Consider the following 9131-nt stretch of genomic DNA (forward strand, 5'->3'; position numbering starts at 1 on the left):
TAATAAAGCAAAGGATTCAGTTGGCTGGGGTCAGCACTCCAAACCTGTACAAACCCCTGCTCAAACTCTGCAGATAGGCCTGCAAAGTCTGCAAAATCAAGGGCAAATAGTTTTCTTCCTGCTCATATCGTATTTACTTTCCCCACACAGAAGCTTTATTTATACCAGTGCTGGCTGATAGGCAGGGAAGGCACCAAGAAAGGCACCACGTGGACTATCCAGGACAATTTTCTTTGTTTATATCACACTTGAAAAATCCATTTTCTTAAAGGTTGCCCAGCCAAGGAAATGTGCGCAACACCCAGCCTTGGTGAGACATGAAAGTCGATAGCTCTGCTGCTGTTTCAGCTTTACCCATGCATATGGAAAGTCAGCTCTGCTTGCTCTGCTTCACTGTTTCTTTTGAGTGACTTTGTCACATCTGGGAACCTCATGGCTACCCTGAAGCTTCATTTTCTGGTCCAGCAAAGCTGGGACTCCTCCTGACGTTGTTGCTGGTTGTGTCAGAGTGAGCTCCCTGAGTCCTGATCCCAGCTGACCTTGTGAACACACAGTTTGAATCAATTAACCTGACACATTACCCTGCTATTGCTTGCAGTGCATCACCACTGCATTTTAGAAAAATCCCATCAGTAGGAACACATTTTGTCCAGAGTGGTAATTTTTATGTAGATATTGTTGATGTCCTGGAAGTAATGTGGTCACACTGACCACATCTGTGTCTAGAAAGTCTAGGTGAATCTCTCCCTGAGACCTCTGAAAAATACCTGGATGATATCTCTCTGGTGTTATAATTCAGCCTCAGACTTTTGATATCCAAACAATCTGAATTTTGATGCCAGCACCTTAGTTGAAATATTTTACCGCTTATCCAGACTAGATTTCAAGCCCCATAGGAATACCTAAAAAAAAAAGCCCAAGAAAGAATTTCATTCAGTCATATATTTCCCTCTATGCCTCTATTATGTTTGTTAAAAAAGGATGGGTCTTTATGCCTTGTTGTTGACTGCATCAAACTGTGAAAAATAAATAATGATCAAAACCAAATGTCATTTGTTTTTAATCAATGAACTGTTGAAAAGGACACAGAGTGCCAGGATGTTTATGGAGTTGGGCTTAAATAGAGTTTGCAGCTTGGTGTATATTTATGAAGTTGTTGACTAGAAGGTTTTAGAGTCTGCAGCACACATTTTGCTTTCAGTATTTAGCAAAGCTGCTCAGCCTGTTCCCGTTGGGCCTTGTATTCATATTGTCTACATGGATGCCTCAAGCTAATTCCTGGCTGGCTCCATGGACAGTGCTGGTCCTCTGTAGCTGATGCTTGGGAAAACAGACTGTTCTCAACAAACATTGAAAGTTCACTAAAGTACAATTCCTTGGATACACCATCTCCTCCATCTCCTCAGAGGGAATAATTGTAGAACTAAAGTGTTTATTGCATTGCTGGATGGGCTCCAAAGAAAGTTTGGGAGCTTCACAGCGCCTTTGGGTTCACCAATTTTTACAGATATTTTGCTGAGAACTTTTACAAGACTGGTGTTTCTGTTCACCGTTGTGGGTAAAAGCAGTGAATTCATAGACACAAGAAACCCAGCTGGCTGAGCAGCTAAAAATACATTTGGCTTGGCATCCTCCTTGTGCACCAAGACTTTGCATAAACCTTCATTCTCCAAAGGAATGCGTGTAGCTATGAAATCAGAGCTGCCCTTTTGTGTCACTATGGGCCCCAAAATGAAATCCATCCCTGTATGTAGCATTCTTGGAAGCTCACAGGAATAAAATCATGAGAGCAGTAATAAGAAAGCTGCTGGCTGTCAAAGCACCTCCTATCCATGGAATCATCATGTGGGAGGTACACAAGTTTCAGATCATTTATTCAGAGACCCTAAGAAACCTGTATGTCCACGCTTTGTGAGGGCCACTAATCAATGCAAAATCCTTTGATTCTTGTTGCAATTTCCTTCTGATATCTTGTCTGGTTTCTAAAAATGTCAAGCCAGGTCGATAAGCCATCCTACAGCAGTGAGCACCCTGACCCTGAGAGCAATATCAAAGAATGTGCCATTACTTTACCACTCTGTCATTTTGTCAATGTCAGCTTGAATAATGACTGCTATCTTCCATCAAATGCAGTCTACCCTGAAGTTCATTCACCATTAAGATTGTGTCTGCAAGAAGAGTGCAAGCTCAGCTATGAAATCCCAGCCCAAGGAGGACGTTTGTTTTGTTGCTCATGTGGTACTGCACCCACCTATACATCAGCTCCTGTGACACACTCTCAGTTGAAGAGCTGCCATGCCAAACTTTTAGGTACCCACAGCCCACTCCCATGCCCATTTTAATCATGGCCAGGCATTTCCACTGGATTTGATTAAAAATAAAAGGATGGGTGCACCCAGACAGACAAAAAATCCATTATAACACTGTCCTATTTCTGGAAATGGCCAGCAGTAGATGTCTACCTTGAAAGTACAAAACCATGGCAAGGATATAGTGATATTTTCCCCTGAGTACTCTGCCAGGCTCCAGCATTTTCTATCACACAGACATCCTGAACTAGGTGAGCATGTTTTGCTTAACAGCCAGTAGTAGCTCACTCCTCCACGAATTTGCCTAGTCATCTTTTAAACACAAGTATTCTCTTACTGTCCACAGCATCCAGAGGTAAAGAGATCAGTAGCATAATTATATGTTCTGAGAGGAATTGCTCCCTTTGCTTTGAATTGTGATTGACACAAGTTGAGTGCGATGGCTGGAACAAAATGACTGCTGAAACAAAAACGTTCCAGCTGTGTGAAAAGCTTGATCACTCGGGAATGAGTGCGTTTGTGCTCCTGTCATTTAATTTCAAATGTCACAGGTCAATGCTCTGCATTATAACCAGTGATGGAACTCAATTTGATGCATTATTGTGAGAACTATTTAAAATGTCAAATAGGGATAGGCATATCATACCTTTCTATCACATTGAGATGGAAAGCCAGTTTGAATAAATTAACCATTATTCAAACCATCCATTTCAGACTCAATGACTAGGACTGAGCTGACTGGGTTTTATTCCTTCAATGTGCTGAACTTTGTCTGTAATTATTCTAAAACTGTGTCTGTCAGCCACAACTTGCTTTACGATGGTTATTTCACCTACAATTTAATCTCACTTTGCCAAAGATTTCTCACACTCTTTCAGCTTGAACCCTGATAAAGCATATTCTGACATCCTTACATGCTGAACACAGTGAGATTGCAAACAAACCAAACTGACTGTCATTATTGAATAGTCCTTAGACACACACAGCTTGGGTAAAGTCATATTAGCTGTAAAAAGCTTGAATTCCTAGGAAATCTCTTAGGAGACAGAATTATCAACACCTAAGGTCATTCTGAATCATTCAACAAATTGAGTCAGGCAACCTTCAAGCAGGTACAACCTTTGTTACTCAGAGTAACAAAATCTATCTTGTCTTCCACATGTTACTAATGTAAAAGAGCTCCTTCCCCTCCAGCTGCCTAGTGTCTCCTTTCCTTGTAATGATTTTTCATCTAGTGGAGTTCCTGGTCACACAAACCTGGGTTCCAAACAAGTCTCATGAAATGGTTGCATTCAGTCAACATCAAATGTTACATATCAAGCACAACTGTCCTGAGACTGTTATAGGATACCTGTGACCCTGATAGAGCTCTTTAGACTTGAGCCTTACTGCAGACATGGGAGTGATTTTGAGGAAGGTGTGGTAAGAAAAAAACATGACTATTTGTAGGTTTGATTGCCTTGGATGGACAACTTTCCCGCTCCTGACCAGCCTGATCCAGCTACATCCATCTCTGCAAAGTGCAAAAGCTCTTGGAAGGTACATCCAAGGGCCTACCTGGGTGCATCTAAGTGGTTCTGCTCCCTGGAATCTTGTTCATGACACCTAATAAAAACAAGACCGCCTCTAAAAGACATGTGCTGTTACTTCAGAAAACAACTTCCCAAAGCTGAGGGAAAGCATGAACTTCCCTGAGCACAGGAAAAATGTGTACACATACACACACGCATATTTGTATAGTATGAATAAATGTATGTATGTGTGTATGTATATGTATGTGTATATGTAGATGGAGACGATGGAGATGGAAAGTTTTAAAGGGAGTTTACAAAGGCCTAAACCCTATGGTTTCACAAGAAACAGATCCAAACAATTTTTGGCCAAACAGACATTTTTAGTTCAGCATTGACATGAAGGTAGCAATTAGCCCTAGAATAGCAAAGTAAAGCAAGGACATGAAGCAGAAATGCTAATCAGTATAAATTTTAAGATAGGAAGTACAGAAAAAGGAAAGGAGAAGATAAAGGTGGCAAGGAAAGATCCAAATTATTGAACAGGAAAGACTTTTCTAGGCTAATTAGGAAAACCATAAATGTCAGCAATGACATGGTCCAACCATGTGGAGACAGAAAAAAAAAGGTGAATAATGATTTAGAGACAGCAGAAATATTCAATAAATATGTTTGCTCTGAGTTTGGAAAGAAAGAAAGGATGTGTTTATATCACACAAGGATGTCGAAATATTTTCCACTCTACTAGCAACCGAGAAGGAAGTTAAGCAACTTCTTCTAGGGATAAACACATTTTATACTAACAGGATCTGCAAACTTACAGCCAAGACTTTTCCTAGAACTGGCTGAAGAAATTTCTGACCCCTTGACATCAGTCTTGGATAACTCCTGTAGCACTAGGGAAATTCCAGAGGAGTTGGGGAGCTCTCATTATGTGCCAGTATTAGAAAAGAGAAAGTGTTCTGACCCCAGCAGCTCTGAGTGGCAAGTCTGACATAATCTCATGATAATAATGGAAAAATGAATATAGGAGTAAATCAAAACAGAATTAATGCATGGGAACATAATTAGGGCCAGTTAACATAGACTAATAGAAAATGAGACTTGTCAAACACTCTTTGATGAGATAAAAAGTTGGGATGATAAAGGTGACTATGTGAATATAATATATTTAGACTTTAATAAAGCTTTGACTTTGCAGCTCATGACAGTTTGATTAAAAATTTAGTGTGATGCAATGTCCATGAAGTGCTCTCTAAATAGATTAGGAACTGCTAAGTGATCTGCTAAAAAGTACTTGTTTATGAGGCATCAAGGGCAGGTGGAGGTGTTTCTGAGGAGGCAAGGTCTGTAGGAGTTGGTAGGAATCCTAGCATGACTGTGTCTTGTCATCCATAATCTGGGAGGAAAAGCAGAATTGCTGGTAACGAAGCTATTGGCTGAGACAAATATGGTCAGTGCTTACAAGGACAGGAAAAATATTCAGAGCTGAAGGGAGTGTCCTCCCACAGGAAGAAGGGAAGTTGTGGTCTTGGTGCTGTCACTAGAAAGCAGAGAATTGGGAAAAATATTAGGAGTTTGTAAAGGGAAAGCAATTTCCTCTTTTGATGTCAGATTTATTGTGTGATACTTGGATGGACAAACAAGATACAAGATATAATGAGTAGAAGCAAGAATAGGAGCAGGGAAGGTGTTTTAACTTTGAGAAAGGTCTGTGAAAATGCACCTGGAATGCTGCACAAAAATCACCCCAGGGTGGAAGAGATGAAATGTCCCTTTCTTGCGAGCTTAGGGCCAGACACAGAAGAATCCAGTGAGTGACTCTTTTGGCACAAGCTTTCTCTCCAAGCAAGAGTGCAAGTTTTCTAAATTTCTGTCTACAGTAGGAGGACATGAATTCTGTTTACTTTCCTTATCACCTACTGAAGCAGGTGGCCTGAGTCTTGCCCTCAACCTCCTTAGATAACTGATAGCAAGATCAAGAGGTGTGTTGCAGCAGCACGTATACTCCTTAGCCAGGATAACATAGCATTGGTAAAGATTTTCAGGAGCTGTTCAACACTGTAAGAAAGACATTGCAGGGACTGTTTTAAGAACCTCAAGTCAAATTCAAGCTTGGATATACATCCCATTTTTTTATTTCTAGACATGATCGAGAAAACACGAAAGAGAAATGTATAATATTCTGTCTTCTGATCCCCTCCATCACAGGATACTGCCTCAGAAAAGGTATTTCAACCAACTGTAACTTATTGACATTAACTCAGAATGAATATAAAATTAAACACTGTGCACTTGTTTAGTGCACTTGTTTAGTGCAAACACTATGTTTGTCCAGGAGAAGATTCCTGGACTCCTATGATGGGAATCCACTCAGCCCTCCAGTCCTTTTCCAGTGTCAATTTTTCAGCTGTCTGTGTGTTCCAGCAAAAGTGAATGAGGTTTCCATCCATGTAGGGAAGCAAGGAAAAAGGAAAAAAGAAGAAAGAAAGGAGGAAGGACCGGTGTGAAGAGAGAAAAAACAGATTAAAGGATGGATTATAAGCTTTTTTAAAAATAAATCAGATATGACAAAGAGCAGAACAGTCAGTGTCCTTTAAACCATGTTCAACTGGGTCATATTCAATTGTGGTGTGGCACAAGACACACTTTACCATGTGGCTCAGCTCCCCAAGTGAGGACTGTATTTTCCTTTTCCAAGTGGATTCCAAATAAGTAAATTCAGGATGCTCAGGGGCATGGGAAGTGCTTACAAACTCACCGATTCCCTTGAGCCTTTTTTTGAGGTCTACTTGATAGTGATGTTTACAGCTGTTGTTTTGTAGCCCATATGAAATTTATTGGTGGGTCTTGTTTAGGTCTTGGGGAGTTCTTTGTCTGCATACCACCCGCAGTGATCTACACTCAGAGTCCACAAAATGCAGTTTTTGTTGATAATAGCAAGCCTGAATGTACAAAGTTTAACATCCTTGAGCAGCCCTCCCAGCTCTTCCCATGGACATTCACAGTCAGGGAGGAAAAAATACCTCATGTAGATGTCAGTAACCTGAATCCAGGTGCCTGCATGCAGCCATACCATGGCAATTTTTTTTCTCTGTGAATTATCACTCCATTCAGTTGCCTACCTATAGACAAATAATGTCACCTGAGATATTTCAAAATATCCTGGCCTTCTAAAAATAGGCTTACAAATGAAGTGCAGTGCTTCTTTTTGGGTTAGAAGGAAGTTCAAAGGGATCCCACAAGTCCCAAGTGAGTCTAAACCTTCCAATATTGCCAATGTAACTGGGAGTGGGGTGGGATTTCAATCTCACCATGATGTCCATGCACCCAGCTCACATGCAGACACCCACACTGCAGACAAAAATGTCTAAACAACCAAATAGAGAGGGATTCAGCTGACCAAAGGTCAGTGTCTAAGTCAGGGTCAGAGAAATAGCTCTCTGGACTCCCAAAGGAGCCCAGGTACCCAATTCCTGAGTATACATCAGAGACTTGAGTGTCTCAAGCTGGAGTTTGACTTGTCCCTTATGTTACTCATGGTTTATAGACTTCCTGAATAGCACACTTACTGGTCTATCCATCATTCATAAAATCGCAGAATTATTTAGGCTGGAAAAGACTTCTAAGACCATCAGCTGAAACAGTTAATCCAGTACTGCCAGCTCCACCACTAAACCATGCCCACAAGTACCACATTTACTCATCTTTTTAAAACCTACAGGGATGGTGGCTCCACCACTGCCCTGAGCAGCCTGTTCCAGTGCTTGACACTTCTTTAGATGGAGACATTTTTCCTAATATCTAGCCTAAACCTTGTCTGGCAGAACTTTCAGTAAAGTTCTGAGAAAATAGGTCACTCCCTCTTGTTCTGTCACTGGTTACCTGGGAGAAGGAACTGATCCCCACCTGGCAACAGCCTCCTTCCAAATAGGTGTAGAGGGTAATAAGCTAATAAGCTTCCCCTGAAGCCTCCTTTTCTCCAGGCTGAGCACACTCAGCCACTCCTCACAGGACTTGTGCTCCTGATCCTTCACTTCCCTTTTTGCTGCCTTCTTCATTCACACATGCAAGCCATTGACCACACCAGTGATCTTAAAAGCCTTCTGAATGCAAGCATGGCCCCACTTGCTCTACGTTTCTCCAGGGAAGGCCTCTCTCCTGCCTGCAAACCTGCAAGGCTGTTGTGGGTGCAGGACTCAGGATCCTGGGTGTGCAAGGTGCCACCTGCTTGCTGGGTCACTGTGCTTCCCTCATGGCTCCCCTGCTCTGGACACTGGGAAGACAATGGTTGCTAGGGAAACTGGAGTCAGTGCTCCAGCTTTGTTGCACACAAGAGGAATAAGAGAGAACAGCAGCTGGAGCACACTCGTGACACTTTCCTATGTAATCCTGGGAGAGGAGGCACTAAATACCATTCATTTCTTAAAAAAAAAAAAAAAAAAGAAAAAAAAAAAAAAAAAAAAAAAAAGAAAAAAAAAAAGTGGGGGGCAGAGAGGGAGCAGTGCCGGAAGGAGGAACAGCAGCAACAAACAGATATTCATCTCTTCTCAACAGAGGTCTTAAGTACTTTATTTACCTCTGGTGCCAGAGAGGTACCACACCTCTTCAGGCTGGGACTGAGCATTTTAATGTGTGTGAACAGCATGCTGACTTCATTAAAGCATTTGATTAACACCAGAAAGGACCCACTCCAGCAGCTGCATTTATCACTAGGGCTATAGCAAATTTAGAGAGAGTGATTTGGTAGGCCCTTAGCATAATCAGAATAGATGAATCTACCTTGGAAGAGAGAAAAAAAAAATGCAGTTTTTAATAGACCTGTAAGTACACTATGAATATTTATTGTGTCCATCCTGCCAGTGGGGGCTTGATGAGATAGGGGGCAGAAGTGGGACAAGATCCCTCAGCAGTGCCTGCCCTTGTCCATAGTTTTGTTTTGGTGTCAGTGCCTGAGGGCTGGCACACCAGATTCCCATCAGCTCTGCAGAGCACGCCCAAGATGGTGATACTTGCTGCTTGCTGCTAGGAAACCCTCTGTACTCACTGCCCTCAGAGAGGCAGTCAGCTCCAGCACATGGTCCGGATCCCAGGAAGCTGTGGATCCACAGGTATCTCCCCAGGGTCATGCAGAGATGAAGCACAACCCTGGTGTTGTCACCTCAGCAAGGAGCCTGCAGGTGGACATGACTGCAGGCACAAACAACCCTACAGAGCTCAGCGCCCCAGGTTCAGCACTCATCACACCTGTGTCAGACCAAAGATCCAATGCCCCACTCCCAAATGTGTCCATCAGCAGGTAACTGGCAAG

At 42.1% G+C, this 9131-nt stretch overlaps 1 long non-coding RNA gene across 1 annotated transcript; it reads right to left on the bottom strand.

The window, feature by feature from the left end:
* Window positions 1–655: 655 nt before the first annotated feature.
* LOC128822094 (uncharacterized) lies at window positions 656–8066 on the bottom strand. Its single transcript, XR_008441353.1, has 3 exons — window positions 7949–8066; window positions 6847–6941; window positions 656–902 (listed from the first exon to the last, which is right to left on the bottom strand). It is a non-coding gene; the product is annotated as an uncharacterized LOC128822094 (long non-coding RNA).
* Window positions 8067–9131: the final 1065 nt, after the last annotated feature.

The sequence above is a fragment of the Vidua macroura genome, chromosome Z (genome assembly GCF_024509145.1).
Source record: "Vidua macroura isolate BioBank_ID:100142 chromosome Z, ASM2450914v1, whole genome shotgun sequence".
In the NCBI taxonomy this organism is placed as follows: Eukaryota; Metazoa; Chordata; class Aves; order Passeriformes; family Viduidae; genus Vidua; species Vidua macroura.